The 19,060-nt window shown below is 46.7% G+C and overlaps 1 protein-coding gene and 1 long non-coding RNA gene across 8 annotated transcripts in view; one reads left to right on the top strand and one right to left on the bottom strand.

Annotated features, from left to right (window-relative positions):
- LOC144785149 (uncharacterized) overlaps nt 1-13,191 on the top strand; it is a 34,680-nt gene extending 21,489 nt beyond the window's left edge. The window contains exon 3 of the long non-coding RNA XR_013601781.1: nt 12,953-13,191. This is a non-coding gene — a long non-coding RNA (uncharacterized LOC144785149). The remainder of the gene's footprint in view (nt 1-12,952) is intronic.
- Nucleotides 1-19,060, bottom strand: part of LOC144786230 (mitogen-activated protein kinase kinase kinase 3-like) — a 512,077-nt gene that overhangs the window by 405,432 nt on the left and 87,585 nt on the right. For 2 of the 7 annotated variants that reach the window (XM_078665263.1, XM_078665269.1), the window contains exon 1: nt 15,304-15,394. The exons of 4 other annotated variants lie outside the window; for them this stretch is intronic. The gene's annotated coding sequence lies outside the window, so the exon portion shown is untranslated. Of the gene's footprint in view, nt 1-15,303; nt 15,404-19,060 lie in introns of those variants that run through there. One more of the 7 variants, XM_078665267.1, reaches the window with a different exon arrangement.

Below are 19,060 nucleotides of genomic sequence, written 5' to 3'. Positions count from 1 at the left end.
CATCAGCATAATCACCTATCAGAAACTAGCACTTATTACATGCCCATGCAATACTTCGTCAAATGTGCCAACAGGTCTTAAATATGATACACCTCAGAGTGTATTCTACATATTCCTAATCTAACCCTCCCACACACACACACTCACCAGATAAAACTAGCAATCAATAGATAGTATTTGCTTACTTTACAAAACCAGTTGTATTTACACGTTTAATTGGTTATATTAGTTACAGGGCCACTATGATAATGTATTAACGAGAGGGCATATTGTGCAACAAACTGACTAAAACATCTAGCGAGAGAGGGCAAATTATAGGGCATAATGCAGCCAATTCTGTGGCAGAATCACTTAACTATTCTATCGTTTGAGGGCACATTACAGTATTCATCATCTGGAAATTGACCAGTAAATCTTTGCATATGGCATGCCACTGTGCAGGACTATGTGCTGAACTTTTTAAAGTAACTTTTGATCCGTTTGAGCCCGAAACACTTTTTTTTGTTAAGTCTCAAATTATGTAGCAGATGAAGGTTTATGTAAAAATGCAGTGAATCCATCATTATACAAAAAACACAGAAACTGCAAAATTGTGCAAATCCAGTGCCCCTGGTTATTTACGCTGCTGGTCATGAGGGGATCATTTTGTCTTCGGTCTTGCAGATTCTATGTAGAGGTGGACAAGCCAACACATTAACAAGGAGAGCCGAGCCAGAGCCGAGTGTCTGGCTCGAATCTTAGAGCCCATGCATGAGCCGAGCCCAGATAAAATTTGCTATGTAAATCATAAAACAAACATTATGTAAAATATGGGACAGTCTCCTCAAAATTAAAAAAAAGTGTATTTCTTTAACATGTGGAAGCTTTCACATTAATAGGGCACATAATTGCTCTGAACTGAGAAGTACTTATTAAAAGGGATAGTCTTGTACAACTGGTAGTCTGAAATCACATATTCGAAAATGCTTTAATAATTGATAATGAAGAAAAGAGTTTTGGAGGAATAAAATATTTGTCTAAAATCACACAATTTAAGCAGGAAAGCTGTGATTTAGTAAAGGTTTTCTGGCTTTACTTTGTAAAAATCAGCCAGTAAATGGACATCTGAATCTTACCTTATGTTAAGGTTTTATTTTCACCTCCTTTTTCTGCAGTTTTGAAATGTAGCGCAAACTCGATCAAAGGTAATGGAGCATTTACATGAGCAGCAGTTACATTAAACAAGGACACATGCATTATCGGCATTGGAGATTACCAGGCACATGCATCAAGGTAGGATTTTGCGAGTCCTTAATTGCGATAATTAAGGAATCGCAATTAAGGACTCGCAAAAGCCTATGCATGTAGGAATCGCTGTAAAATCGCATTGATCTTGAGTCTCCTGAGGCGGAAAGCCGGGAGTGAACCCTTGTATGATTTGTGTTTGAAACTTTTAAAAATTGTGATAACTTGTTTTTAGAATTGCATAGCGCACTCCCTCCCAGCACTGACCTTACGTCCTCCAGACGGTCGATCTTGGCACCGTCAGGACAGAACTCCGCTCGCTCGCCGCCATCACCGGCCGCGAGGAGCAAACGGTCACGCCCACCTCCAGTGGCCACGCCCACCCCTCACTAGGCTACAAATAGCGCGCTCTGAACACTAGAGCCGCATTGATCTTGAGTCTCCTGAGGCGGAAAGCCGGGAGTGAACCCTTGTATGATTTGTGTTTGAAACTTTTAAAAATTGTGATAACTTGTTTTTAGAATTGCATAGCGCACTCCCTCCCAGCACTGACCTTACGTCCTCCAGACGGTCGATCTTGGCACCGTCAGGACAGAACTCCGCTCGCTCGCCGCCATCACCGGCCGCGAGGAGCAAACGGTCACGCCCACCTCCAGTGGCCACGCCCACCCCTCACTAGGCTACAAATAGCGCGCTCTGAACACTAGAGCCGCATTGATCTTGAGTCTCCTGAGGCGGAAAGCCGGGAGTGAACCCTTGTATGATTTGTGTTTGAAACTTTAAAAATTGTGATAACTTGTTTTTAGAATTGCATAGCGCACTCCCTCCCAGCACTGACCTTACGTCCTCCAGACGGTCGATCTTGGCACCGTCAGGACAGAACTCCGCTCGCTCGCCGCCATCACCGGCCGCGAGGAGCAAACGGTCACGCCCACCTCCAGTGGCCACGCCCACCCCTCCATCGCTCAGCCCCCTACCATAAATTATGTGTCAGTTCAGGCAGCGCAGCGGACGGGCGCAGCGGGCGCGCCGTCAGCGCGCCGAAGGCGCGCCAAAGGCAAGCCCGTCTGGGCCCGTCCGGGCCCAGCCGGACCCAGGCCCAGAGACTCTGCCGGATGTCCCTCATAAGCGGCTGGGATATACCGGAGACATGCTCCGCGCGCTCCAACCTAAGGAAACACTGGCCTGCTACCATACGCACACCGACGGTAAGCCCTTCTTTAATTGCAAGCGCTGCAACCCTACCCCCAGGGGCTCAGCAGACCCGGACTACGGATGGGACTTCTCAACTGCCGCTCCCTCTCCAAACATGCGCTTGAAACGCATTTAATGATCCAAGACCATAACTTTGATCTGTTATTTTTAACGGAAACGTGGCTATCTGATAGTTCCGACTCAGACATTGTCACGGCCCTCCCCCCAGGGTACCTCTGCCAAGCCCTACACAGACCCAAAGGCAGGGGAGGAGGGGTAGCCATAGTATTCAGGGAACAACTCACCTGTAGAATCTCCAACGCTCACATCGAGGACTGCGAAAGCTGTCAATTCTCCATCCAAACCTCACCCACAATTCCCTGTCAGGGCTTTTGATATACCGTCCCCCAGGAGTCCCCGGGAACTTCCTCAATGCTGCTATTGAATCCGCCTCACAACTAGCATCCTCAGCCTCCAACTTTCTGATCGTAGGGGACCTGAACTTTCACTTTATGGACCCTACCGATCGAATAGCATCGGACCTCATTCAAGACCTACTGACACTCAACATTCGACTGGTCAACAGCGAGCCCACCCATGATAGGGGACACCTACTGGACCCCGTCCTCACCAATGTAGCCACCATTACCACCAGGCCACCCCTGACCCTTCCATGGACAGACCATCTTCTGGTACCTATTTTCTGGGAAATACCCACCATCACCGCTCAAACTACTAAGATCCAGGTCTCCGATAGAAGGTGGAAGAAACTCTTACCTAGGGAATGGCCCATTACCCTTGCAGAATCCCGCCCCGAGCTATCCACCGATCCGGCCACGGCTGACACGCAGCTCAACGAATGGATCACCTCCTCTCTCGATACTCTCCTCCCCAAAACTACCTCTTTTAAACACTCCAAAAGAGTATCGTCTGCATCATGGTACACCCCAGAGCTCAAAGCACTGCGCCAAGAATGTAAGAGAACGGAGCGCTCTTGGAGGAAAAACAAAATGCTACCAAATAAAGAGGCCTATACGAATTCTCTCTCGAGGTATAAAACCATGATTCGGAAAACCAAAAGCGCCTTTTTTCAGGAAAGAATAGAGAAAGCGGCATGCTCAAGCAAGGAATCTTATGCTATCCTTAAAGAACTCCTCAAAACCCCAGATCCGGGACCGAGACACCCCACAGATCCCAGAGCCGACCAGGAAAAATGCCAACAACTGGCCAACTTCTTCCATGAAAAAATTCAAAAAATACTTGATACAATCCCCACGGCGAACCACTGCGAAGAAAATGACCTCCCACACTCCTCAACACCCAGCTGTCTTTCCTCCTGGGGCCAAGTCACGGTCGAAGAAGTAGGCAATACGCTACAAACCATAAAGAGCGGATCCCCCAGGGACCCCGCCCCACTTTGGATCCTCAAGGAGGTAGCCCCCACGGTTATTCCCTCTCTGACCCAGTTGATCAACGCCTCATTCCAACAGGCTGTTGTACCACCGAGCTGGAAGACAGCGGTCGTAAAAGCTCTATTAAAAAAAACCTCCCTCGACCCCGAAAATCTAGCCAACTATAGGCCCATCTCCCTACTCCCAGGAATCAGCAAGATTGCTGAAAAGCTGGTTAACAAGAAACTCTCTCAGTTCCTGGAGGACAATAACAAACTAAATAGTTCCCAGACGGGCTTCCGCCCAGGGCAGGGCACTGACATCGCCCTCCTGGCAGCGGTGGAGGAGGCCAGAGCACTACTGGACGAAGGAGGGTCAGTGGCAGTGATCCTCCTCGACCTAAGTGCGGCCTTTGATACCGTTAACCACCAACTTCTCATTAGAAGACTCAAGAGAGTTGGTGTGGATGGCTTGGCACTCTCCTGGCTATCATCTTTTCTGACCCAACGGAACTATCAGATCTGGGAGAAGAACGCCCGCTCCTCCGAAATTCCCCTCCAATGTGGGGTGCCTCAGGGCTCCTCCCTGAGCCCAACATTATTCAATATCTACATGTCCACATTGGAGGAGGTTATCACCCCGTTCGGAGTGAGCGTAGTAAGTTACGCTGACGACACTCAATTAGTGGTGTCACTATCCCACCCCAGACAACAATCAGCTGACTTACTCAACTGCCTTACGCAGGTCCACGGCTGGATGAACAGCTCAGCCCTGAAATTAAACGGGACAAAAACTGAGGTTCTGCTCCTTGGCCCGAAAGGACTTACACTCTCCTCCAACATCTGGCCAGCCTGTATGGCCCCCCCCCTGCCTCAAAAGAAGAAGTAAAAAGTCTTGGTGTGTGGCTTGACAAAGACCTTTCGTTCACTACACAAGCAAAGACAGTAGCAGGGATCTGCTTCGGGCTTCTGAAATCACTGAGGAAAGTCCTGCCCCTACTGCCACTCAAATCCCCAAAACTGCTTATCCAAGGGCTAATACTGTCAAGGCTGGATTACAGCAACGTGATCTATCTGGGCGCCCCCGAAGCAACGCTTAACAAGCTCCAGAGAATCCAGAACACGGCGGCGCGGATCCTCACAAACACCCCTGCCAGAGCTTCGGCTAAACCGGCCCTAAAACTCCTCCATTGGCTTCCGATAAGGGAGCGGGTCAAATTCAAGGCTCTATGCCTGGCCCACAAATTACTACGAAATCAAGGCCCCCTTGTCCTCAGGAAATTCATTATACCCTACAAACCCACAAGACCCCTCCGCTCGGTCACGGAAAACCTTATCATGACCCCCAGGCACAAGAAAGCCCGCTCTGGAGGAAGACGTTTCTCGGTCCACACTGCACGTCTCTGGAACCTGCTTCCCCATGACCTGCGACTAGAACCGCAATATCTCCGTTTTAGGAAGCTGCTTAAAACTCATCTTTTTCCCCAATGAGTCACTTTCGCCACATTCCTGACTGCTCTGCCCCTTTTCTTATTTCCCCCCCCCGGCCTTTCGCACTTAGGAGACAGGGTCTACCAGCGCTGGGATACCTCTTGGTGACTACGCGCTCTACAAAATTAAATAATAATAATAATAATAATAAAAATAGTGATTCCTACACATTCCTTATTTGCGACTCGCAAATTGCGAGTCACAAATAAGGAATGGCTTCCCATACATTCCTAAGGGCATAGGAATGAATGGGAAATTGCATGCGCAAAATTTGTGAGTACCAATAAGTCCTCGCAAGTTGCGCATGCAATTTCAGGGTGCAAGGGTATCGAAAGGACACCCTGTTGCACCCCTGAAATTGATCTGTGCACATATGTTGCGCACACACATGCCCTAAGGGCATGTGTGTGCGCAACATGAAACTTTGAAAAATTCACAAAAGTGCATTTTTCAAAGCTTTTGCAAATTACCATGAAGTTCAACTTCATGGTAACGTGCGCCCCCTATTAGTGAAATCGCTGATTTTATTACTTTAATGCATTGCATTTCAGGAATCTCAATTTGCGATTCCTTTAATGCAATCGCAATTTAAGTATTCGCAATATAGAGATTGCTTAAATTGCGATTTTTGCATTTGGGATGATGCATTCCAAATGCAAAAATACCAGTGCAAAGGGGCAGAACCGGTTTTTCTTTTGATGCATGTGCCTGTACGTGATTTACCCAGAATTAAAGGATGCTGGTCCGATGCCTAGACTCGAACCTGGTTCCCTGGTCTACAGCTTCAGCCCTAAATCACATCCTCGTAGAAGGACGTAGGTAGGCAGAAGCCACATGATAGCCCAGCTCGTTATGTGCTCGAGATTCCAACAGGATTAGACAGGCTCCAGACTCGAGCTTTCAGTGGCTCCCCACCTTTAATTCTATGCCAAGAGTTCTGCAGAGCTATCCTGCCTCATGATCAATGCTTAATTTGTAAAACAATAAGTTCCATGGCTCGCGTCAGGATCCTACCACAGCTCACATTAAACATTGCCCCTGCCAGTGCAGCCATCACCAGTACCAACACAACTTCTAACAATCACACTCCTTCCTACAAGTGTGACAATTCATACTCTTCCAGGTCCCAAAGCTATAGGAGTAGCTTGGACCCAATATATTAGTCATTTGCAATGTATTTTGAATTAATAAACAACTGTTGTGCTCATCTCTAAATCTGACAACAGCGCCACCATGTGGCAGACAGCGATAAGTGCCGGTGTTGACAATTAAGTACCGGTACTGAGCACTGGAAACCACTGGCACAAATTAAGCACTGCTCCAGATTCTCTGAATAATTGGGAGTCTAGGGAAGGCACATTTTACCACTCAGGAACACCATAGGGAAGAGGATATCTGTTCCTAAATTCTTTTGGAGTCTCCATAGTCTATGTATTCGCTCCCGAAAAGGGGGAAGCCTAATCGTCTGTAGGCCAGTCACCCTCAGGGACGGGTGCACACAGAGCTCTTGGTTTATTCATTATGGCACAAAATCACCTATCACCTGATATCAGGCTAAGCCACTAACTCGCTGTGCGCAGGTATTATATGCTCGAGGGGTATTTGCAATTGTCCAACTGATGACAACTGCACAATAGCACTACCAAAGCCAGTAGGTCTGAGTTTAATGTGATACCATGTGCAGTGTTCGCACATTAGAGTGAGACCCATGGTTGAAAGGAGTCGACCTAAAGGCTCCATATATATTGCTAGCAATAGGTAGCTTGACGTGAGCTGTCAAAACACAGACCTAAAATGGTCCTCACATTATCTTGACAATCACCTTATTAATCAGCATGTGCTTAAAAAAACATTGTAATGTAATCCGCATTTTGATAGCTCCAAAGCAATCGATAATTAATGCGCCGCTTTAAATAATAGGTCTCACATTTATGCAAGAGCTGTAACAACAGATTCTCACCTACATTCATCAATGTCCCGTTTTACGAGTCCTTAATAGCGATTATTAAGGAATCGCTATTAAAGACTCGCGAACGGGATTCATGTAGAAATCGCAAAAATAATTGCGATTTCTACATGTTCCTTATTTGCGATTAGCAAATTGCTAATCGCAAATAATGGGGGGTTATTCCTTATTTGCGATTAGCAATTTGCTAATCGCAAATAAGGATCCGATTTCAAGGGTGCCAGAAGTGTCCAAAGGACACCCTGTAGCACCCCTGAAATGAAAATGTAGACTGATGTTGCGCACACACATGTCCAAAGGACATGTGTGTGTGTAACATCCAACTTAGAAAAATGCACTAAAGTGCATTTTTCTAAGTTTTCGCTATTTACCACGAAGTCAGACTTCGCGGTAAATAGCGGCCAAAAATAGCGAATTCGAAATTCAGAAATGGATCATGAATAGCATTTAAGGAATCTCTAATTGAGATTCCTTAAATGCGATCGCAATTTGAAAAATCGCAATTCTATGTCAGGGAGCGGAGGCGAGGATTTTGCTAGTCCTTTCTCCATTTTATTGGACAGCAAGTTAGTAGTAAAAGAAAAAACATCACATCCAGGACTACCCAAACCAACATGGCAGCGGTAGGCCTGGTAACGTAACAACCAATCAGAGTCCAACAGTTCGTATATATGGAGTCCCAGCTGTTAGTCCTTCCTCTTTCTCCATTGCTGCCTCGGCAAGATAAGTCACGCTCTTCATATCTTTGTCGTGGCAGATTTTTGTGTGATTGTTGACAGCTTTATTTGATAGCGACTATTTGTATTTGACTTTGCCTTATTGTAGGCTGTGTTTCCATAACGCGGTAGGCTTTCAGCCCGAGCGTTCATTCTTCGCGCGTGCGCGATCTTGGTGTCGGCTCCTGACGCCGATCAGCTGTTCTCCTCAGCGCTCTTCGCGCTTGAGTAGAAACGCGCTGAGGCACTGCGCTTCTGTCATTTTCAGGCCTCTTCCCTCACACGGACGCCGTTTTTGACGGCAAGAAGTATTTTTCTGACTGAAATTATTTAAATTAATTATTTTTTTCTGTCAGAATTTTGGTGTTTCAGGTTTTCTATTTTGTTAGCCTGCCTGGTACCTGTGTGAAGGGTTTTTTCCCCTTGTATTTAGTTGGGGTGTTCGTGTATGGGTACCAGTTTCTCTGCTAATATGCAGTCAAGTCCTTCAACTGTTGAGGTGGTGGCTCCTAATGTTCAGCCACAACTGACCCCTTTACACCCTCCTGCAGAGGTTGACAGGCTTCTCTCTTCGGCGATAGCCCAAGCTCTGGCTCCTCTGCAGGACAGTGTAAACAAACTGTCAGCCCATGTTTTTAAGAATGATACTGGTGTTTTTGGGGACAGTGGGGCAGGGTCCAGTGGTGTTCCGTGTGCTCTACCACGTACGGCCAGGAAGCGTGACGCGGGGCACCTGGAGGGCTTCAGTAAATTATCTGAAGTGTTCCGTAAGTGTGCGCGCACGCTTAGAAGCGCACCCTACCGGGGGGAAGAATCACCCGGAGAGACTGGTGGTTTTGCCACCCAGGACCTTGACCCGGAGGAAGGGTCCCCCTTTGAGGGAAATGATGAGGAGGACGAATACGTAGATGAGGATGAGGATGCTTCCTCAGAGGATTTTTCTGATGTGAGCAGGTCTTGGCGCCCTAAGCCCAGTGCTCCTAGTCTTACGGAGGGTGATCTTGCGCCTCCTAATATGTTTGACCCATCTACGATTGTAAGACCTAGGTCATCGGAGTGGTTTCCTGAGCAGTCTACTGCTGATTATGTCGCAGCTAAGCTTCGACAGCCTTTACCTCAGGATGTCCGACTCCGTCTGCGCTCTGAGTGCCCTCGCCCTTCCCTTCCCTTTAGAGTGGCTTGCACCCCTGAGATAGATCCCAAGTTGTGTACCTTCTTCGCCAAATATATCAAAGACCCTAAAAAGGGTATTGATAGGTCATGGAAAGCCTGTCAGGATAAACTCCTTGATGTGGTGGGCCCTCTCACTAAAATTATTGAAACAGCCCAACGCTCTAAGGAGTCGGGCTTACCGATGTCTGTTGATGACGTTGCTGGTTGGTCGCAACGGGCAATGTGCCTTCTTGGCAATGCCAATTGCGCGCTCTCTGCAGAACGGCGACGTTCCTTACTGCTTAAGATTGACCCGAAATTAGGGGAGTTGTCGTCTTCGGAGGCAGGCCCTATTGCACAAGGTGCTTTATTTGGGGACCCCTTTGTTAAGGAGTTGGGGAAGTTTGTGGCAACCTTTTCGGCTCTGGACAAGGCTCAGGCTTCGATGAAAAAATTCTTCCCCAGGAAGGTTTTTGGCGGGGCCGGCAGAGGCAGGGGTCGCTCTTCCGGCCGTCAGGTCCAGCAAGGCCCCAATAGAGGCCAGTACAAACAAAATAACGGCTGGAACGATGGACGACAGGGTACCTTTTACCCCTCCAGAGGAGGCAGAGGCCAAGGCAAAGGACGTGGTGGATTCCAGTCCAACTCCAGAGGATTTAATGGTAAGATTTCGAATCATCTCTCTGGTTCAAATGGGGGGAAGGTTAGCGTTGTTTCCCCAGGCCTGGGCGTCAATAACTTCAGATCCTTGGGTGCTGGAGACGGTTCAGGGGTTTCACATCGAATTCTACGGTTCCCCTGTTCAGCTTTCTCGTCCTCGTCCTCTAGTGTTTTCTGTTTCAGACCAAGAACTTGTCGATTTGGAGGTTCGGGCGATGTTACAAAAAGGCGCCATTATCCCCTCGGCGCTTCACCCAAACGGTTTCCTCAGCAACATCTTCCTGGTGGAAAAGAAAGGCAAAGGGTTCAGACCAGTAATCAACCTCCGCTCCTTCAACGAGTGGTTGGTTTACAGACACTTCAAGATGGAGGGCATCCATCTTCTGAGAGACCTTTTGTTACAGAACGATTGGCTGGTTCGCTTGGACCTGAAAGATGCTTATCTTTCGGTTCCAATCTTTCCTCCTCATCGTCGATTCCTCCAGTTTCTGTGGAAGAATCAGGTTTACGAATTTCTTACGCTTCCCTTTGGTCTTTCCTCAGCACCTTGGTGCTTTACCAAACTCCTGCGTCCGGTGGTAGAACATCTCCGGACCCTAGGGATTCGTATGATTGTTTACCTGGACGACATTCTTTTAATGTGTCAGTCCAAGGACCTCCTTCTTCACCATCTTCAGGTTACTATAACCCTCCTTCAGTCTCTGGGATTCATCATCAATGCCCAGAAGTCGGACCTCTTTCCCCGACAGGAAATGACTTTCCTTGGCTTTCTGATCATAACTACGGATGCGACTCTTCACCTTCCTTCCGAAAAGATCTCCAAGATCAAGAAGGAGATTCGCAAGGTTCTTCGGCGGGATCGAGTATCCCTCCGCCAACTGGCCAGGATTGTGGGCTTACTCTCTTCATCGATCCAGGCCATTTTTCCAGGCCCTCTTCATTACAGGGCTCTTCAGAGACTGAAGGCATTTCACCTCCGCAAGGGTCTTACTTACTCGGAACTGATTTCCTTGAATCTGGAAGCCCGATCGGAACTCCTTTGGTGGTTGGATCACATGGATGCCTGGAACGGGAAGGCGATTTTTGGTTCCCGTCCGGATCTGGTGATCGAGTCAGACGCCAGTCGCCAGGGTTGGGGTGCCCGTTGCGGCTCCCTCTCGGTGGGCGGCAGATGGACAGAGGAGGAACTTCACCTCCATATCAACTGTCTGGAGCTCCTTGCGGGCTCGTTCGCCATCCGCTCCTTCACCTCGACCAAGGTTTCGTGTTGTGTGCTTCTTCGGATGCACAACACGACTGCGGTCAGGTACATCAATCGGTTGGGAGGCACGCACTCCAAGGTTCTAGCGGACCTTGCGAAGGACTTTTGGAACTATTGCCTTCTTCGCCAGATCTCTGTCACGGCGGAGTATCTCCCAGGCGATCTGAACACTGTTGCGGATTGGCAATCCAGGAATTTCCGGGATGCCAGCGACTGGAGACTGGATCCTTCAGTATTTCAGAGAATTTCGGACCTTTGGGGTCTTCCAGTAATGGACTTATTTGCGTCCAGATGGAACGCCCAGCTTCCCCGTTTCTACAGCTGGAAACCGGATCCGGGGGCGGAAGCAGTGGATGCCTTCCTACAGGACTGGTCCCTGTTTCCAGCTTACGCGTTTCCCCCCTTCCTTTTCATTCAAAGGGTGGCGGCTCAAGTCCGCAGGCAGAGAGCTTCTCTGATTCTGATCACGCCAATCTGGAGAGCTCAATGCTGGTTCCCTTCTCTTTTGGAACTATCCTGGGACAAGCCTCTTCGGCTTCCGTCGTTCGACCACATTCTGACGGATCCATTGGGTCACCCACATCCGCTGGTTCTCCAGGGCCATCTACGTCTCATGGCATGGAGGATTTCAGGGGACGTTGGTCTTGTGACTCGCTTTCGAGAGACGCTGAGCTCCTCATTCGAGGAGCCTGGGCTCCTAACACCACTAAGCGGTATAGATCGGCATGGAACAGATGGGTTCGTTGGTGTGTGGGAAAACACCTGGATCCCATGGGCTCCTCTGTCACCGACGTGATTAACTTCCTCGCTGATCTTTTCAAGCAGAAACTGGCGTATAGCACCATTAATTCTTTCAGGTCGGCAATTTCTGCTGGGCATGCCCTCGTTGATGGCTCTCCGGTTGGTGAGCACCCTTGGGTTTGTAAACTCCTTAAAGGTATTCGCCTTTCGCGTCCTCCAGAACCTCGTTATTCAGGTTTGTGGGATGTTAATGTGGTTTTGAATTTTCTAAAGTCCTGGCAGGATAATCAATACCTTTCCCGCAAGGAGCTTTCGGCCAAATTAGCGATTCTCCTCTGCTTGATATCATGTAAACGTGCTTCAGATGTTCGTGCTCTGGACGTGTCAGCCAGGGTTTTTACCCCAGAAGGGGTTACATTTACTGTTTCCAGAAGAACTAAATGTAATACCAGGTCAGTAACTTACCCGGCTTTCCCAGATTCGCCAAAGCTCTGTGTTGTTCGTTGCCTTAAGACATATGAGGATGTTACTCTTGAGCTCCGCCCTCCGGGCGAAAGACAATTACTTATAGCGGTTAAGAAGCCTTTCAAGGCAGTTTCCTCTCCCACCATTGCCAGATGGGTCAGGTGGATAATGTCTGAAGCTGGGATTAGCGTCACTGACTTTGGGGCTCATTCCACTAGAGGTGCAATGGCTTCCAAGGCTATTCAGGTAGGTGGACGCCTGGAAGATATCATGAATGCAGCGGATTGGTCCTCAGATTCGACTTTCAAAAAGTTCTACTTTAAACCAATCCATGAGGCTGCTTCGTTGGTGGTGAGTAGGCTTTGAACAAGCAAAATCCTCGCCTCCGCTCCCTGACATAGAATGAGAAATTTCCTAGTTACCACAAAGGAAAGTTTCAATTCTATTAAGGAGGCGGAGGCGAGGATTTTCCCACCCAGGCTTTATCGAGCCTGCCCTCCCGTAACTGGAATATGATTTGTTACTTCGTCTAAGGGAGTATACCTTTTTTCTGAGTTTTAATGTTTTCATTGTTACGCTGTGCAATGTTGATTAAGTTATATCTGCATTTCGTTCTTCTACTCCATTGCAATGTTCTTGAATTCTTCGACATTGTTCTGGACGAGATATTATTATTTGGTTCTCTTCCCTAGGCTCCGATCAAAAAACGGACTAGTGGATGGATGACTTCTTCCCTGCGGCAGCTCCCACGAAAGAGGAAGGACTAACAGCTGGGACTCCATATATACGAACTGTTGGACTCTGATTGGTTGTTACGTTACCAGGCCTACCGCTGCCATGTTGGTTTGGGTAGTCCTGGATGTGATGTTTTTTCTTTTACTACTAACTTGCTGTCCAATAAAATGGAGAAAGGACTAGCAAAATCCTCGCCTCCGCCTCCTTAATAGAATTGAAACTTTCCTTTGTGGTAACTAGGAAATTTCTCATTATTTGCGATTTTTCAAATTGCGAGTACATGACCCATTGATGAATCTCAAATGCCAAATCTCAAATGCTTGATGAATCTACCTGTCTGTCATTTCCCAATTCAACTGGACTTAATTGGACACCTCCAGAGGATGAAGGTCTGATTCGGCTTTGCTCACATTGAAATCCGAGGCCTACAGGTGGCACACAAGTTTCTACAGCAGACGCACAAGCCCCGAGCTACCCATTTAAAGATGGCGCGTGTAGACAGTCATAGACACGAAAATAATACTTAATGGTACAGATGTCAGGGCTTTGTTCATTTATACAGTTCGGACGGCGTGGATTTCTGCACAGATTTCGTCATCTTCCACCCCCTCCTTTCTCTCTCTTTACCTTTGTGCCCGGGAGCCAAATGATGAGTCACACATTCCGATATAAAAGTGTAAATATCAGGTGATTCAAGAGGGAGTGGAAGGGTCGAGCACAAAGTAGCTAATCGACAGCCCGTAACTGAACGTTGCCTGCTGGCTGAACGCCCTGCCGGCTGCACTAAGTGGCAAAGAAACCCCTAGTTGCCAGTAAATCAGCCATATTCAGGGCCCTTGGAATTATGCGGCAGAGGAGGACCAAATTATGCAGCATGGTTGACTAAAGTATGCAGTAGGAAAAATCGAATTATGCGGCATAACATGGCACATTTTGTATTAGTATTACAGCGTTATTTTTGAATTTTTACACGTAACAATATCTGGGCACAGGTTTCACCCCATTAGTACCACTATGACAACCAAATAGAGATAATCATAAACAACAGAAATGTGACCAATCAACCTTTGACGTAGGGCCTTCCACCGTGTAGCAACACGTGTTACTGCAGTTTTAGCAACGTTTGATCTGTTTGAGCTAGAAACAATGTTTGTATGTAATCTGTAGTTTAAGCAGCAGATGATAGATTATGTGGCAAACACAGTATTTCCATATCCAGGGGCGTAGCTTGGTGATTAAAATTGGGGGGTTGTGAGCAACAAACTTCCTAACAATCATGCTGGTTTTTTTGCTAAAATATATGAGAAGCAGGGGATGACGGGGTTAGGGGCAGTGGAAACAAAAGCAGTGTGGTGTGTTAGGTTTACTCAAAAGACAATCCAACATATCACAGAATGCAGCGCAGCAGCCATTATGCTGCACTATGTTGCGTGACAGTAAGTGACCAGGAGAGCGCCACATCTACAGAGAAGCAGTACCCTCCCCTCTCCCTAGTGCCGGTGCAGACATTTGCTGCTGTGTGTCACGCAGACTCATTTGCACCGTAGTGCAAGGGTTTGTATAGGAGTGTAGCATAGGTTTTGTACTGGAAGTGTTGCTTTTCACTAAAAACTAGAAAAGTTTGAAAACTGTTCTTACTTTAACTGTGTGCTATAAAGTGCAGCACATATGCAAAGTCAAAAAAGAAAGGAGAAATGAAAACATTTCTCCTTTTAACACTCGCTTTCAAAAGGTGTTAATTCTTTACACAAATCGCTGTCTCGGTTTTTTGGTAGATAGGGGTTTCCGCCTAAAGGCATGGGTGGGTGCACGGCAACGCCCATGTAACGCATCCTTGATGCTAAGTAACGCAACGCAGCTCTTTGCTCTACTCTGTGTATTTTTAGACAATTTCCAGGGCAAAACAAGTTTTGTGCTGGAAAGCAAACGATAAAAAAAACATTCTGTGCTGGTTTGCATCCCTTTGCGACAGAAGCACGGTGCAAATTGTTGGTAAGTCTGTCCCAATATGTTGTAAAATAACCAACAGTTTTAAGAACTTCAAAACAGAGAAAAAGTGTGTTTGTGTGTGTGTGTGTGTGTGTGTTCATGTGTGTGTGTGAGAGGGTGTGTGTGTGTGAGAGTGTGAGTGAGTGTGTGTGTGTTTTTTTTGTCTGCGTCTGCATATAAAAATCCTAGCTGAAATCCAACAAACACTTCACCAAACCCGACTGAAAGTACCTGTAGCCAACTATTCATTGGAGAATCCATTTATCAATTTATTAGGGAAGTGCAACACCCCACCAAACCCTCTTCCCAAGCAACACACCTGTCCATAGCTATGCAGAAGAATCCACAGCTACAAAAATCGCATCGCTTTTTCAGCAGCCCTGGCCATCCTGCAAAGACAGGAAGATGAACTGCAAGCCAGGTAGAGACTCAAAGGTTCAGAAATGCCAGGCACAGTCTGCTGCCACTCCCAGGGAGCCCTATTTAATGATTTATTTGTGTGCTGCACGCAGGAAACTAAATTGCCTGCAGTCTCCTCTGAACAGTTACTAGCAAAGCAATGAATACTGTTAGATCCATACTGTCTGAACGGGGAAGGTATATATATATATATATATATATATATATATATATATATATATATATATATATATATATATATATATATATATATATATATATATATATATATATATATATATATATATATATATATATATATATATATATATATATATATATATATATATACATACCTTCCCCGTTCAGACAGTATATATATATATTATATATATATTTTTTAACAAAAGAAAGTTTTTACAGTTTATCCAAATCTAAGGCCCTGATTAGAACTGGCTCACAAAATGAAGGTGTAAATTACTATTGCGCTTCTTTGGGTTACTGCGGGGTGTGTCAGTGCTTAATTTGTGAAAAAAATGAAGTGCCAGGGCCCTTCTTGGAAGGCTACTGCATCCTGCACAACCATACCCAGCCATCTCTGCCATTGACACTACCAACATAACACCTAAGCATCAACATCCTACAAGTTTGACAATGCAAACGATTTCCGGCCACCCAAAGCTATAATAATGGCATGAGAGGCTGGTATTATTTGTTTTCAGTGTATATTGACTTAATAAACATGGTTGCTGTGCTCATATCACAATTAAAAGAGACCACGCCACCATGTGGTGGGCTGTCACTAGAGCCGATGCTGACAATTAGGTGCTGGTGCCGAGCACCAGAAACCACGGGCACAATTTAAGCACTGGAGTGTGCAAACTAGTGGTAGCACAAGTTACGCCCACTTACGGTGTGGGTACCCAGGACTGTGGAATCATGCTAAATTCCAAGGCAATTCTGCCAGTTACACCCTGAGCAAAGAACCGCTTTGAAAAATCTGCTCCACCAGCTTGCAACCGACTTTCCTAGCAAAGTCGGGCACTATTTTCCCCCGACTAGTAGGCCCATTTTAGCCGTATACGGGGTTTGTAGGCAAAATGGGAGTTGTGGCCAATAATCGTAATCAGGGTTTTAGTACCAAGGCTTTCCCTCAATTGTCAAGGGGCAATCAGTTCTAGAGTTTGTACCCCAATGCTGCAAATGAGCATTTTCCTTTCGTGTGTCGTCAGGCTTCTGGAACCCCAAGTAGCCCCTTCCTGGTACACCCCAAAATACAAGTTTACGCAGCTGGGTATCATTATCTGTACATAAGCTGAGCTTGTCCTTTTATACATTTATACAGCAGGCACAACATATCAGATGCATATAATATGGTAGGAGACTGGAAGCCAGTGCAATGTCTCAAGTCTGATTCATACCTGCCAACTTGCAAAATAACTTCACTGCGGGAAGGGGCAGGGGCTTGGAGGGGGCTGTGCTTGATGCCAGGAGCTCTATGAGAGGTACTCTGCCCCTCACTAAGTGCCTCACCCCCTCAAATACAGGGATATGGAGGCTGTTGCAGATGTCCTGGGGTGTTTTCACATCTTTTAACCCCTTGCACGCTGATGACGGAACCGCTCCGTCATCAGCTGCAGGTGCGCTGTGCTGATGACGGAGCGGTTCCGTCATGGCCCGCCCCGCTCAATAGAACGCTCATGCGCGGCGCGAATTCCGCGCCTGCGCTGAGGGTTCTATTGAGCGGGGCGGGCCATGACGGAACCGCTCCGTCACCAGCATAGCTCAACCGACGCTGGTGACGGAGCGGTTCTGTCACCAGCATGCGGCCGCCCCGCCCCCTTAGCACTGCGGCGGAATAGCCGCCGCAATGAAGGGGTTAATAGACATTCGTTGCATACAACTTGCGAAAACGAGCTGGAAATCCACCGTTTACAATGGTTTTCAGCTAGTTTTCCCTGCCACCGCATGATTTCGGCTCCTCACTGGGTGACCATGTGAAGGGAGTCGAAATGGTGTTGCACACTGTGATACCATGTGTGTTGGCAGGTATGCTGATGTGATGCTGATAAACTTCCTAACCCTCAACACTTCAGGAGAAGCCACATTATGCACCCATGAACGGCGAGCAATCTGAGTCTCGAGGAGGCCCTCTAAGATAAATCCACAACAATTACGAGATGTTCGAGATGATCAATAAAAGGGAGGACTGGCTGGAACTGAGAAAGCGTAACACACTACTGAGATAATATATGCATCAAAGGCTTCCCCAGCTGGGGGAACGGAGGGCTTTATTTGTGTAGTTGTTTGCCGGTGGTGAGCACTGACATTCTTTGTACATAAGGCCCTCGAACTGTCTTGAAGTGCCACACTGTTTAGTCTTGGGTTTAGGACAGTAGCCATCTTCGATTATTCTGCTGTCCTGTGACATTACTACCACTGCCAGAACATGTCCATTGGTAGATGGAGAACCACTTTGCACCCGATCACATCCATAGTCATAACACCAACATGACATTTACACGACTTCCCATGACCTTGACATGAATCTAGCATCCTATTTTGCCAAAAATGCGGTATAAATACAAAATCTGCGTATTCGAGGTAATTGTCATCACTGAAATGGTCATCTATGTGGTAACATGTCTCCAGTATACTAATGTGGGCTTCTTTCAAAACCCACATGAGAACCCTCTCTCTGGAAGTATAAAAAAGCATCAATTTGTCTTGCTTCTTCAATTTCTCAGACAGATATATATTTCAATATTCACTGTGATTCATATTTGGCAATTAAATTGCTATTTTTTAAACCACTCAGCATCTTTCAGGTATGAATTTCACCAAACAAATCAAAACCCAAAACTTTATTAGATTACATTGGGGTTTTGAATAGGGTGTTCATCCCTCTCCAGGTCATTACAGACAGTTTCAAGCAACTATTGCGGCGTAATATACTGAATTCTGGGTTTTTAGTCTTGTTTTGCTTTCATTTACCTAATTAGACCTGAAAGCAATGATTTGTGCGTGACAAATTCAAGACTGGAGACAGTATTCGTAATTACCTGGAGTGAGGCGGTCACCCTATTTAAAAAAAAACCTCATTAGCATATTGTATTTACGATACCCTATGGCCAAAGAGTAACCTATGGAGCCAATATGCAAATCACATATATGACTCTTGAGAATTGTACTACGGTGATTGAGGTTTTTTAAAGAAATGTGTCTCCAGGGCCACAAGTCACATAGCCTGTCCAAATGTAGTTTTCCCATTCCTTAGTTATCAGGAGTTAAACCTGGATTTTGGGTGCCTGCGGACCCTTGAGCGCGGCAGACTGGGAGGCGCACAGCAGTCTCCCCCGGCTTCGTAGCACAGCGTACTGCTTGCATTCCGCCTGTAGTCAGAGATCAATCATGGCCACGGGCATAGAGACATTATACTCAAGAACAATGCTCTAGGCAGTATGCACATGGAGTCTAGAAAATCATTTTACATCTGTCAGATTCAAAATAGAACTAGCAACATCACAAAATAAAATGATGGACGGAGTATTGAAACTTTTCAACCCCCCCCTTCCCCTCCCCCCCGTCACAGATCTGGGTTTAATCCATCGTTATTTTGCTTGCCACGTCACCCCAGTTTGGACCCAGCCATATGCAAATCCGTCGTGACCCTGCTC

The sequence above is a fragment of the Lissotriton helveticus genome, chromosome 10, assembly GCF_964261635.1.
Source record: "Lissotriton helveticus chromosome 10, aLisHel1.1, whole genome shotgun sequence".
In the NCBI taxonomy this organism is placed as follows: domain Eukaryota; kingdom Metazoa; phylum Chordata; class Amphibia; order Caudata; family Salamandridae; genus Lissotriton; species Lissotriton helveticus.
Note: the sequence above shows the minus strand (reverse complement) of the source record. Positions and strands in the feature narration are given on the sequence as shown.